We start from the raw sequence: 14,154 nt of genomic DNA, 5'->3' as shown, positions 1-14,154 counted from the left end.
AATTCTGTTATGATTTTGTCAGCTAAAAAGTCAAAGGTGATAAATGCACGGCGATAGCTCAAGTCATTAAAAGCGGGTTCTTTGGGGGGGGATGGGGCAGTGGAAGTCTAGAGAAACAAGACAGACTTATAGTATTTGGAGCTTCCTTTTGGGAACTTTCTGAAGTATACGGGCTCTCACTTACTTCCTCCTAACCTGTCCTCTACATGTTGGACTGTTAGTCATCGGTGCTGCAGCCTTCTCTTTCTGACTCAACCTTTATAGAAACTACCCGCAGCAGGACTGGCTACATTGTGTTCAGGGCCCAGTAGAACACAAAAATGTGGGTCCTCTTGTTCCCAAGTAAGGAACTCTGAAAGGGGATAGTAGAGCATGAAACTGAGCATGCAGTCCTCCCAAGCCGCAGGCCCAGCAAGCCAGCACCGAGCTGTGGTAGAAGGACACTGAGCAGGGCCCCAGCGTCACCAGTCCACACGCCAGCTGCCGAAACACAGACAGCCGTTGAATTAAACTGTACAGGAGAAGTTACCCGACATCACTTCCTGAATTCCTGAAATTTCACTCTAATTTCCTCCAGCCAATGAGCACAGGTGTGTTTTTCTAATTATAAAAATTAATTAAATCATATTTGAAAAAAAAGAGTACTATTTTACTCCTCATTACTTCTGTGCAAGAGAAACTGCCATAAATGTTGTGTGTTTATTACGTGTTCTTCTAGCTGCCGGTGCTACAGCTCAATTTTGGTTGGAAAAAAATAAAACCTATTTTTGGAGGCCAAAATGTGATGATTTAAGGCAACTTAACTTAGTAGAAACCTTTAAATTAATTTGTATCATTTCATGAGTTTAATGATAAGAAAAGCAGGAAATTGTTGATGATAAAACACAGGAGGACTAGGGAAATTCGCTGTCTTTTCTGTTTAAATGAATCAATACTTTCTTTTTATTATTATCTTTTGGTTGTTTTCTTCCTATGAGTAGGTCCAAGTGTTGGGTAAATGGACCTATTTTTTATTATGTCCTTCTTCATAGTTTCTGTAAAGAAAGGAACAAGAATCCAACAACCAAGGGATAAATATATGATACTTTGTTTTATGACAATATCAAATTTTCTCTTTTTTCTTTTCTCTTCATTATTTGTTCCTTTTTATAGAATATTGCCTTGCTGTTTTCATTTGCTACTTGAGTTGGGAGTATGTCCACCCATAGTTTTACATTCAGGATGCTCATTATGTACACAGCATAATTCTCATGAATCATACTGGCTTTGTAAATATTTCATTATAGAGAGAGACTCTTTTGAGGTCAAGTGGGATTTTTCTCTTCCTATCATATATCCTCTGCCTATGGAAGTCCTATTGATTTCAGTTAACAGAAAAGTACTGAATCTGTCAAACCAATAATTTCTGTTTCAGATGTTCACTCTTCATTTAAACTTTACTCTCTCAGAAGTATCGTATCCTTTTTCTCATTATCAAATTCTATATTTTGTGTTGCTGAAAGGATGAATGAGCATTACTCGAATATGAAGAATTGACAGGAACATTATAGTTTTATTTTTGACTCCTAAAAGTGGTTTGAAGTCTCGAGGGCTATCAAAGCAAAGAAATAACTGTCCGGCTACCTAGATGCTCAGTTAAGTAAATAATCTATTTTTAAAATATACAGCATGTCCTACCAGGAGATGTAAGAAGCAACTCCAATTTTTATGGCATTTTACTTCAAAATTGACCTTGCACGTATGGCCATCTTGTTTCCTGCAAGAACAGCCCAGGAATTAATTTTTAATACAGGATCTATTTAACTTTCAGTTAAGGAACTACAAATAGTCCCCCAAATGCCTGCTGACCACAGTCTGAAAATATGAAATGTTCTTTGGAGGCTTTTGGGTGTGGAGTGAGACACATTTTCGTAATATTCAGTATGTCATCATCAAGCAATGTTTACAAACCCCAACACCCTGGGGATGTGTGCAAGGTTTAGCAAGCAGATGTTAGCAGTCAAGGAAAATTATGACTGCTGCCTGAAAATATTCCCTCTTGCCTATCAGTTACATATGAGATAGTCAAGATCCCTTCTTTTTGGGGTGTGTAATTTCTCTGGTTTATAGGACAATTAATCTAAAAACAAAGTTGGAAATTGCTGAAAAAACATCCTCCATAAATGACCATCCAAGAATCTCTTGTCCATTTTTATGAGTGAGTTTTTTATTGGAAAAAAAACCTAGGTGTGGCTACTCTAATAATAGTATTTGAAATGATTACCTTAGACTTAATTTAACAATTTTTTTTCCCTTAAATCCAGACTTTCCATCTTGCATCTCTACTCCTCTGGATTGTAAGTTATTAAAAATGCTAATAGGATCATGTAGAAACTGTAAATACATATTAACTTGAAATGCTGAGAACTGAAATATTTTTTAGTGGGAAGAAATAAAATTAAGTGAGCCTTTGTCCTGAGATATCGATATTTAGAGATCAAATTTTTCCTCCTCTAGATAAAGTAAGTATAAGGGCTTCTGAGGCAAGTTGAGGTATTTTTTTCCAGAAGGGCACGTTAGAACCATTGGACTAGGTTTAAATCAACAAACAAAATTTAAATATAACTATAGTGATATTGCTTGTTAGTAGATTATTAGATTCAATAAAAAATAAATGAACAACCAATGGATAATTTTACTTCAAAAGAGTTTTGTTGTAAAGTTACCTTGATTGAATATTTTGGGGAGTCCTTCTTTACATGTGAGAAAATCTCAAGAATAGCATAATTTTGTGATAGATACATGGCTTCAAATGTGGGTCACTTGATGCTGAAAAATCACTATGCATTTAATAGTGAGATTTATACTGAAGAACAATTATTTATTATGTGAATGATAGATAATGGCCTTTTAAAAAAAAGTAATCTCTACTTTTCAAACATTGTAAATCTTGTTCTTGTACCAGAAAGGGGAGCTAGGAGAGAGAGAAGTCAAATTCAAATTACTCATATATACCAATGGAGTAGGATACAAAATCTAAAAATATATTTTATTGTATATGAAAATTTAACATATAGTTTAACATATGAGACTGAGTGATTAAATTGCCATTTCAAATGGGAGAATAAAGGACTTCCTGATAGATGACTGGATAACCTAATCTAAAAGGTAAAATTGGAATAATTCCTCATACCACACATGAGAATAAATTCCAAATAAATCAGTAACCTGCATGTAAAAAATGCAATCATACATATCTTTGAAGAAAGCTTGGATGAATCCCTTTTCCATAGTGGCTGCACAAATTTGCATTCCCAGCTACAGTGCACAGAGAGGTCCCCCCACCTTTGACATTTTTTTGCCAACACTTTGTTGATTTATTGATAATCTCTGTTATGACAAGTATGAGATAAGATCTCATTGTAGTTTTAATTTGTATTTCTCTCATGATTAGTGATATTGAGCATCTTTTCATATCTCTATTGGAGAAGCATCTATTCAGGTCCTCTGTCAATTTTTAAATTAGATTGTTTGATTCTCTTGTTCAGTTTCATGAGTTATTTATAAATTTTGGATATTAACCCCTTATCAGATGTATCATTGGTGAATATCTTCTTCCATTCACTAGGTTGTCTTTTAATTGTGTTGATGGTTTGCTTTGTGTGCAAAAACTTTTCACTTTGATGTAGTACCATTTGTTTATTTTTTCCCTTGCCCAGGGAGGTATGTATAGATAAGATCCTTAAAGACATATCAATCAAATGCATTGTGTGGCCTTTGTTTAGATCCTGATGAAAATAAACCAACTGTAAAGACATTTTTGAAACAACAGAGATATATTGATTATGGACTGAGCATTAAAACATTTTAAGGAGTTCTTTTTTGAGCATAATGCTATTATTGTGATTATATTTTTAAAAAGAAAGTTCTTAATGATGATAGATACATACTGATGTGCGAAGTAATATGGTATCTGAGATTTGCTTTAAATACTGAGAAAGACAATTGTAGTTTCTGTGGATAGATGAAATGAAATGGCAATGTTGTTAATTATTAAAGCTGAGTGATGCATAGGTAGAGATTACTTGTCTTGCTTATTATTTATTCTAATATGAGTATTTATATTTTTACACTGCAATGTACAATATCTGTGTGCATTTGAAAATAACCACAATAAAGACACTAGATGATGTCAAAGAAGAGCTCATGGCCAAAGACCTCTACTTCAAAGGCAAGTTCAAAAAAGATTACAGACCTCTATTTTCTGAAGACTGAGCAGGCACTAGCTCAGGAACTTGGAGGAGCACTTAACCTTGCAACTGTCATGTGGGAAGGAGCCTCTCAGAATAAAAAAGGAGGATGCATGGAAATAAAAAAGAAAATAGCCACAATGAATAATTAGGTTTAAATTAATTAATTCAATTATTCTGTTAAAAATAGTGAAGAACTGGAGGGAGAGAGCTAACCTACAGACAGCCATTTTTTCTTTAAAATGGAGAATAAGAAACCACCTCTTTAGAAAAGCAGAAAAATGCCTTTCAGAAAGATTTTTTTTAGCAAAGCAATAGGATTGAAGCTAATTTGACCTTTCCAACAAGCAGGGAATTTCCTTACTTTAGCTCATCAGAATACCACTTGACATTCTGTGCATTGTGGCTAAACATTCTTTAGCTGCAATTTTTGCTCAATTTTTCTTGCAAGGAAGGTCATTTCTCATATAGTTTTGTCATATGTGCTGTTCATGGAAAATCATTTTCTGTATAATTGAGCATTAGTCACTCTCTAAAACTTCTCTTTTCTCTGGTATTAATTCTTAATATGCATATTAAGCATACTAGGAATAGTTAAGAATGGGAGGGGAGTGTGCTTTTATTGAAGAAATGAGAAGTTTGCTAAACCAACCAAAGAAAGTTGAGGTCAATAGGACTGGGCTCCTTCTGAAGTGAACCTTGCAGGGTTCATATTGGCTTACCTTTGACTCAATTTTACCTAAGCCTAACAAATGTATAAGCATAAATGTTTCTTTGATCTTATGGCTCCTACCAGATTGTTTTGACACATTAAGAGCAACAGTTCTGAATGAATGAATAGGGAAATCCAAGTGCCCACTGCATGCACTGTTGTATAAGTTAAGGATTAGTGGTTAAGGAAAATGTTTTACCTTTCACGTGCTTCAAGAAAAAAATGCTTCGGTGTAAACTATTACATATAGTGGAAAGTTTATGAAATCTAAAACATCTCCAAAACCCATATTTATGCAGATATCTAATAAATTCATTTGGGATCCAAAATAACTGGGTTTTAAAAGTGAATTGATTCTGGTGAGCAAGAGTATATTTAATTCCCAAGAATATTGCCATGTACCCCTGATATCCAGACTCTCATATCAACTTTCTCCTGATACCAAGGAGGATAGTGGATTTCACAGCAATGAAAGCATTCCTACCTATGGCTTGCTGAGAGAGTTCTGCATCTCTGATTTGTGGGAGACCACAGTTATCCAAGACTTGCTCACTTTCAGAGTGGGTTGGCCGTTGCTGGCCAACCACCAGAAGGCTCAGCTGCTTGGTGGGTGGTCAGCAGGACAGAGTCCATGCCTACTCATCCAGTCAATAGAACACCTGGGAGCCAGGCTCTTTCGCTCAGACTTGTGAATAAGAAGTGCAATTCAGGCTCTTAAAAATGCAGGTCTGCTTCAGGAGCCCTGGTCTATTTTCTTACTCCTATTGATTTATGTCCATCTGCTAATGAGTGGGATGAATAAATTGGCTTTGGCCTGGCCACTGGATATTTTTAGTTCCCTGAATGCAAAATGCTTTACTCTCATCATAAAATGGGGCATGGGAAAAAGTTTGAGACAAAGTATAGTTGGATGTAAACAATATACAGACCCCACATATGTGGTCAGTAGATCAATGTGGGTCCCAGATAGCCAGGTGTTAACATGTCCAGAAGTCACTATACTAACAACAGAGTCTTATCTTAATAAACTCGTTTCTCTGATTCAGGTCTTTCTTTTTCCCCTTTGCTGTGATTGGAAGAGATTTACCACCTGTGTTCAACCCTATGTTTTCTTCTGCTTGGCATGCAGGTAGAAATCCAATTCATAAAAATTGGTTTGATGGGGAAAAATAACTGGTGTTATGCCTTAAAATGGAAAAGAGATGTAAATTTAAGGATGCGGACTTACAGAAGAAAAGAACTTTAGCTTGAGTGCAATGCACATTGGAAAATATGATGAGAGGAATTTTTCAAGGAAAAATCTCCAAGCCAATTTTTCAAAAGTGGACAGTAGATGAAAATATTGACTTTTGGTTTATAATGTCAAAGGTTATTCTTAAAGTTTTTGTGGATAAAGTGAACATTATCTTTAAAAATCACTTAAGAGTCAGATTGGCATAATAGGTACATTTACGACCAACTCAAAATCTGCTCTTTCTTTGAGAGAACAGATATTGTAGTTGCCATGTCTTTGGGGTACCTAAGGAGGTCTCTGGTCTCTTTAAATCTAGTAGGGTGACCTTATTTTAAAAGTTGCCTGAATTGCCTCGATCACAAAGTTCATTGGGGTAAGCCTTCAAAATAGACACAATCGATCATTAACAATGTCATGTAATTCTAGGATTGTCCAAAAGAATTCTAGTTTGCTACTGCTTCTTCCTGCCACTTCTGATGACCCAAACTCCGTCATCTAAAGCTTCCTCCTGTTTGCTGAAAACTTCGATCTTTGCCAAAATTCTAATATCCATTGTAAAACTAACACTGAAATCCGTAATCAGCATGTGTACTGCTGTTTCACAGAGGTCCTCAGACCCATGGGAATTAACTCTGCAATCATATAATATTTTTAGTAGTCAGAAAGTCAACATTCTTTTGCCCTGGAAATGGGCATCCATTTCTTGGGAAGTGAGGATTTTTTCTTTTAAAGTTTCTTGTACTTTTCAAATTGAGAAATGAGCAGCTGCCTGCCAGTGTCAATGGAGAGCATATTTTGTTACGAGGGAAAGGAAGGTCTCAGTGAGAACACATGGTGCAAGGATGGTGAGGATAATAAAGACAACGCCCCTCCGTTAGCCTTTGAAGCAGAGCTGGCTTCTCTGGCTGCTGTAGACAGTGGGCAGACAGCAAATGGAAAGGGAGCTAAGCGTGAAACCACGAATGAGTGTTGGACACAGGGTGGGGACTGAAGCTACGAGTGCAGCCATCAGCGAAAGCCTGGAAGCAGATCCTTGGCACTGTCTTTCCTCTAAAAAAAAAAAAAAATCATCCATGCTGTCTTTCTTTCAGCAAGCTGATTATCTCTGGACTTCTGCACAGTCAGCTGAATGGAACACGGGGCCAAGAAAATGGAAAAGCTGAATCACCAGAGGTTGTGTCACTTGCCCAAGATCACACAGGAAAGTACAGTAATGTCAGAGTTGACAGGTCACAGGCTGCTTTGGCATTCAGATGAGTCATTGTCCTCAGCTCTATCTCAGACAGAACTCCCTGACCCAGGATTATCTGATCAGACCTAAAACAAAAGGTTGCTCTCTTTTCAGTAGTCTTCCTCTTTTCCTGTGCTTCCTTGGGGATTTGCATTCTTGCAGTTTTTATTGCATTTTAGTTTTCTTTCTAAGCAAGAACTATTGTAGAAATCGCCTTTGTCTTCAAATTTGAAGTGATACTATAACTGAACCTTTATTTTCCCCTTTTAACACAAGTGGAGGATGGCCTTTGGGAGAGCATTATTGCCGCAAGGCTCTGCACTTCGGCCTACAGTGGTTGGTAACTTCTCTGGAGCTGTAGACCCCTGAGGCCATCTAACGAAACCTATGGACTCCTCTGGATTATGTTTTAAAATGCTTAAAGCAAGACACACGGGATTACAGAGAATCCCAAAGGAAGCCAATTATTTTGAAATACAGTTTTCAAAATATTAAAACACCAGTATTTTGAGATAGCAATAGATGTGTTTCTTTATTAAAACTTACACAGTGAGACATAGTGGCAAATTTAATAACTCGTAATTTGAAAACAGTGATGACAGTAAGTGGTATGTGACTACATCTACAACTACTGCAATGGGATATAAGAATATCTGTGATTTCTCTTACTGATGAGTCATAGGAAAAGTCAGTGTGGTTTGTTGCTTACATTCATAATTGAAGGAAATGGTAAATTTCAGTTTGAGGTTAGTGAAAATAGGATGTCTTTTTTTTTTTTTTAAATCCAAGTTCACAGACTCTGAATTTTAGCCAAAGACCCCAGACTGAGAACCCCTGGCCTAAAAGATCTGATACAGGATTAGCTAGACCTGACACATTTTCTTGTTGACTAGTTATGAGGACAGGTTTTTCTAAAGAAGATTCCACTGAAATGTCAAATTCCTTCCTCTAATTTTCCCCAAATTTTAATTTTTCATACGCAAAGTATACCTCAGCAACCTTAATATATCAGTCCAGAAACTGGCAAGATTAATTTTAGTCATAACCTTATTTCCCTCTGTTCTCTTGATGTCTTAAACATCAGACAGCTTGGACTTGGCACTGCTGCCTCAGCGAAGGCAACTGAATGGCCTCTATCTTGGGGGCTGATTTCCTCCTTCTGGCAACTCCTTAAGCAAAGAGAGTATACACGTGCCATTCCCACACGTTTATACAGTTTTTCTTCAACGGACTTCTTGAAGCAGATGTTGCCTTTCCATGAGAGAGAAGCCTGTGGAGGCTGTGCCACAGAAAGCAGATCTTGCTGTTTATGACTTTGCATTTTGGGGTACAAAATCCAATTCCATTGCTGTTGATTTTTCTGTTGGAATTCTTGGCCACCAAATACATAAGCATAAGCATATGCCCACCTAATTTTATTTTCAGTCTTCTCAAGAGTCTGAGTATACTTTCTTTACATTTCTATTCTAATCATTCTTATTAACCCAAATATTGTTTCATTTATTTACTTATGGTAAGAAAATTCTCTTATTAGCTAGATAATCGCTAGATGCCTGCCACTGTCTGAGCCAAAAGAATGAAAAGAAAAAAAAAACACTTAAGAATATAGGCAAATAAATTCTTGAGCGTTATAACTATGCAAAGTTTGCTCCTAAGCTATTAAGGAATTTAGAACATTTAACAAATGCAATGAAAACTGTAATTATGTATAAAAAACAACCCAAAATATACACCTTGCATATAAAGTAGACCTTATATTGTTTAATTAAAAGTACTGGTATATATATTTTTAATCTTGAGACTAAGTCAATGTTGTTCTTCACCATGGACGTGGGTGTTGCTTCCTGTGGTATGTTTTACCAAAGCCCTCATCCTGGTGCCTTTGTGCCATGACTTGAAGGCTGTTGACATCAGAGAGGATGTGTCCTCTTGTCCTACACAGCTTTGTGGGACAACACCGAGAGACTTTATTTGGGCAACACCGAGGGAGTGTTGGTAAATGTTTAACTACTGGCTCTCTAGGGGAAATAAAGGCCAGATTTGTAGCATTTGCCAAGTTTTGTGGTATAAATCCTCCCACCATGGATTAGTTCAGGCTACCAAAATGACTTCACTAAACCCAGAGTTAGGAAAAGATGAGTACAAGTGGCTCTTGTGGCCCAGGGCAAACCAGTTTCACCACTTCACTCTAGACTTGCTCCTTCAGGCTGAGAGCTGGAATTGTCTATAGCTGGGGTTGTTTTCCTTTTTGTTCAGGCTCAATTCACATAGTGATATCACAGATGAGAGAGAGAGAATGAATCCAGATAAAAACCCTTTCCCTCTGACACTCTCCTGAAGCTGATTTCTGGGACTGCAGTTTTGGCAACAGTCAGCATTATATGGCCTTGTTATAGACAAATTTATGTTCTGTTTTAATGTTGTTCATTCCTACTGATGTCACCTACTAAATGACTCCAGAAGCTAAATGTGACATCTGTTAGACATTCAAGTCTCGCACCTTCATAGATCCAAGTCTCACACCAGCTCTTTGCAGGCCACACATGTTCCAGTTAATTAGGGAAGCCATAAAAAATTGTGCCTGATGAAGCAAAATCTGTGGCTCTTTATCAGTCCCCATGAAAGAATTACCTAGAATGAGATATTCTTTAAGAAAGAATATTTTACCTTTAAAATGCTTTTAGTATACTATGATCCCATTAGTGGAAATCAGGGTGCATTATGTCTACAGACATCCCCCAACTTAATCTATAAAAAGGGAAATGGTGTTGATATAACACAGGCCTGCCTCGGCCCTTGATGCTTACCACATCCTTTCCTGTGTGTTTGTAAACTCTCTATTCTGGAATTATTTTTATAAATGCTAACCAACGGCTTCTAAAAGCCAACCCTTTAAATTCCTTCTTTGAAAATTGGGACTGTCAGGGGCTACATGTTTAAGTTGCCCAATCATCCTCTTTTTCCTCATTGACAAAACAGTGCCCTGGATTCTAAGACCTAACTGTCCTTATATATTGAGATAAAATTCACATAGCATATAATTCACCCACTGAAAGTATGCAGCTCAATGGTTTTTAATAAATTCAGGCTTGTGTGACTATCAACACCTTTAATTTTAGAACATTTTTATCACCCCTAAAAGAAACCCTGTATTCATTAGTAGTCATTTCCCATGCTCAGCTCCCCATGGGACCAGGAAACCACTAATCCTTCTGCCTCCATAGATTAGGCTATTCTGGACGTTTCCTATAAATGGAATCATACAGTGTGTGGTCATGTGGCATAATTTCAAAGTTCATTCAAGTAGTACCAAGTATCAGTATTGTGTTCCTTTCTGCAATATGATTTGCAAAAAAATGACTTCCATTCTATAGATTGTTTTTTCCTCATTGATATGCTGTCAGCAGAGCAAAAATTTTAGTCTGGATGAAGTCAGTTAAAAAACTTTTATTGTTGCTTGTGCTTTTGTGTCACTTTTAGCAATGCAAAGCCAACAAAGAATTAAGCTTACGTTTTCTTCTGAGTTGTATAGATTTAGCTCTTACATTTAGGTCTCTGGTTCATCATGCACCGATTTTTTCATATGAGGTGAGTGTGGATTATTCTTTTATATGTGGATATCCAATTGTTCCAGCACCATTTGTTGAAAAGACCATTCTTTCCCCCATTATATTCTCTTGATACTCTGGTTGAAATGCAATTGACCATTGAATCAAATCTTGATTTAAGTACATGGAAGACTTAAACTCTAGGTTAACACCCAGGTGACTGGTAGTGGGTTAACCTTATTGCCAGTTCTCCAGATACCCACAAAAAATGAAGAGCTGTGTATCTGTGTGTAACAAAGTGCCCCAGGACATTGTCCTTGACTTTGTTCTGATAAGCACTTTATCGATGATTTAAGTGGGAATACATGCTTACTAAACTTTCAGGGAACCCAAAGCTTAAAAGAGAGTTATTCAATACTTGATGTATAAAATTAAAATTCAAAATACTCTTTATTTGCCAGAAAACTAGATTGAATAAACAAAATGAGGGAGACCTGAGATAAATCAGAAAACTTAGTTTCCAAAATGAATCACATAAGTATTGGGCACTAGAAACTTACCAGGAGATTTTTAGTTAATAGAATCATAGCTCTTATTAGAGGTTGACAGTCCCATTGTACATGGCATTAGTTCCTCCACGTTTAGGAAGACCCTTACACAGGCTCTGAAATCCCCTCGATACACCATGGAATGATTTGGCAAGAAGCTTATGTAACTAATAGACTTTTGACTATTATTTCTGGGGAAGGCACACCAAGGTCTAAGTGTCCTGAATTACAAACAAAATACAAACATATACATATAAATACACACATACATGTGAGGTCTGTCTGGAAAAAGTCCAGCCATTGTTAATAAAACGAGAACTGTTTACATGACATCAGGGTAACCTGGAAGTCAAGGAGAGTGGACTGGAATGCACATGTGTGAACAAGGACAACTTCACTGTACCAGTCAATGGGGGCAGTTGACGACATTGAGTGAGCATGTCTACTGTGTGGCTGTCACATTCAAAATGACTGAGTGAGTAGAGCAACGAATCTGGATCAACGTTTACATTAAACATAAACATTCCTCTGCAAAAACTATCCAGATGATTCAGAAGGTCACTGGGCAACTGGTGCTCTGGGCAACTGGTGATTGGCAGCTTCATCGCAATAATGCATCATGTCTTGTGTAGAGTTTTCTGGCTAAACATCAAATCACCCAGATGGCTCGGCCCCCACTACATCCCAGACCTGGTGCCCTGAGACTTCTGGCTTTTTCAAAACTAAAACTGTAGCAGGTATAGAACAAGATTCAGGATGGGGTATAGCAGGGGCAGGGGTGGGGGGGGGACAACCCAAAGTCTCCACAGCCTGGTGGATGGGAGAAGCAGAGAAGGGCAATTGAGAGTTACTTTGCATAACTACAGCAACTTCATAGATAGACAAGGAGATGGGTGTTGCTTTACTCCTGATATAGCTCATTGCTGGAGGAGCAAAACCAGAGAGGCTCAGGTTCAGAAGTAGAGGAAGGTCGGTGTGACCTTCAGGATTTAAAAGAAAAGGCAGGCAGCCATTTTTCCCCTCTCTGCCATGTGGTTAAGAAAGGAGAAGGAGGGTTTCTGCCATGTAGGCTATAGTACGGGATTAGGCCATGTGGTGAGGGGAGATGCTGCTCCACGTGCTGCTGGCAGCTGACTCCAGAGCTGTAAAGAACTTCCTTGCAAGATCCCGATCTGCTACATCTGGCTTTTACCTGGACTGTTAAGCCCTGTGCCTTTCTTGAATTTCACCATGATCCAGTGTAACACAGCATATGCTTTTCTGGGGTATTATACAGAGGCTGACGGCAATGTATTCTAGGTCCTGCAAGAAAAGAATGTGGGGAACATTGGGGGAGGTCTTTGGCTAGTAGCCTGGTAGGGAGCATGGGAAGTGCTAAGTGTCATGAGAAAGGAGGGCTCTGAGCTGAGGTGCTCTGAGTGCCTTCAAGGCTGGAGCATTATAAATAAAGATCTGCTCTTCCAGTATTAATTGCTGGGTCTTTCACCAAGTTACCAAGTGAACATGTTCCTGTCTGATCAGTTTGATGAGCTTGGTAACAAAATCACCTTTGAAAAGGAAGACAGGTCAAACCATTGATAAAATTCAGGAAAATACAATGGAGTAGCTGATGGAAATTCCAACAAAGGATTTTGCAGTGTTTTAAACAGAGAAGGAGATGCTGGGAAAACTATGTGAGGTCCCAAGGTGCCTACATTGAAGTGGACTGAGGTGTCATTGTCCTATGTACAATATTTTTGTGTCTTGTATCTTCTTCAATAAATGACTCTATTTTTCCTAGCACATGGCTGGATACTTTCTGGACAGACCTGTATACACTACAGACATATATGCATATCATGCACACATATGCACATGCTGATAAAAATATTTATACAGTTTCTGAAGACTTTTTTCAATGTTTCCTTTATGTTCAGTATTTTCATATCTAAAAGCTTTTTATAAAGAGTAGCCCCTCTGTACATTTCACTTGCTTACTTTTTTGATATATGTTTATTTTTCTATATATAGATTAGGAACAAATCTTTTAACCCACATAAAATTGAAAAAAGTAAAATAAAAGGCTGTGATTACAAGCCACTATGGGCCCTAAATTTCTACTCTAAATAAGTCTATAAAAGTAACCAGAGCATTCTTTTCATTTCTACCTAATACCGCCATCATCCCAGGATGATGGTATTTCTGTAAGAGTCCTGGGTGGAGGTCCTGGGCATCCCCCTCCATCATGAGCTCCTATCAATACGTTCAGATCTGAAACTCAAGGGACTTCAAATACTCAAGACAAAGGGTCCTATACCGTTTAGACAGAGGGTCCAGATTCAGTGTGATTAACTTCAACTTTATCCCTCAGAGGGAAAATGCAGCTCTAAGCAACCCTGCCTTTTGTATCCTTCAGAATAACAAGAAAACAAGAATATATATTGTTTGATTCTGAGTGTGAAGACATCAGAATAATGCCAAAAACTAGGGAACATTTGGGGAAAGGCAAAAGGCACTGTGAGCAACATGGAAGCATGTCGAGTGTTGTTTGAAAAAAAAAAAAGAAATGACCTAGTCTGGACAAGAAAACATTCAAGAAGATATGATGAATATATTCAAATATTAAAGCAGCTATCATGCTTTATAGCAGAATATATAAATTTTTACTTTCTG

The sequence above is a fragment of the Artibeus jamaicensis genome, unplaced genomic scaffold, assembly GCF_021234435.1.
Source record: "Artibeus jamaicensis isolate MK-2021 breed Jamaican fruit bat unplaced genomic scaffold, CSHL_Jam_final contig_1015, whole genome shotgun sequence".
Classification (NCBI taxonomy): domain Eukaryota; kingdom Metazoa; phylum Chordata; class Mammalia; order Chiroptera; family Phyllostomidae; genus Artibeus; species Artibeus jamaicensis.
Note: the sequence above shows the minus strand (reverse complement) of the source record.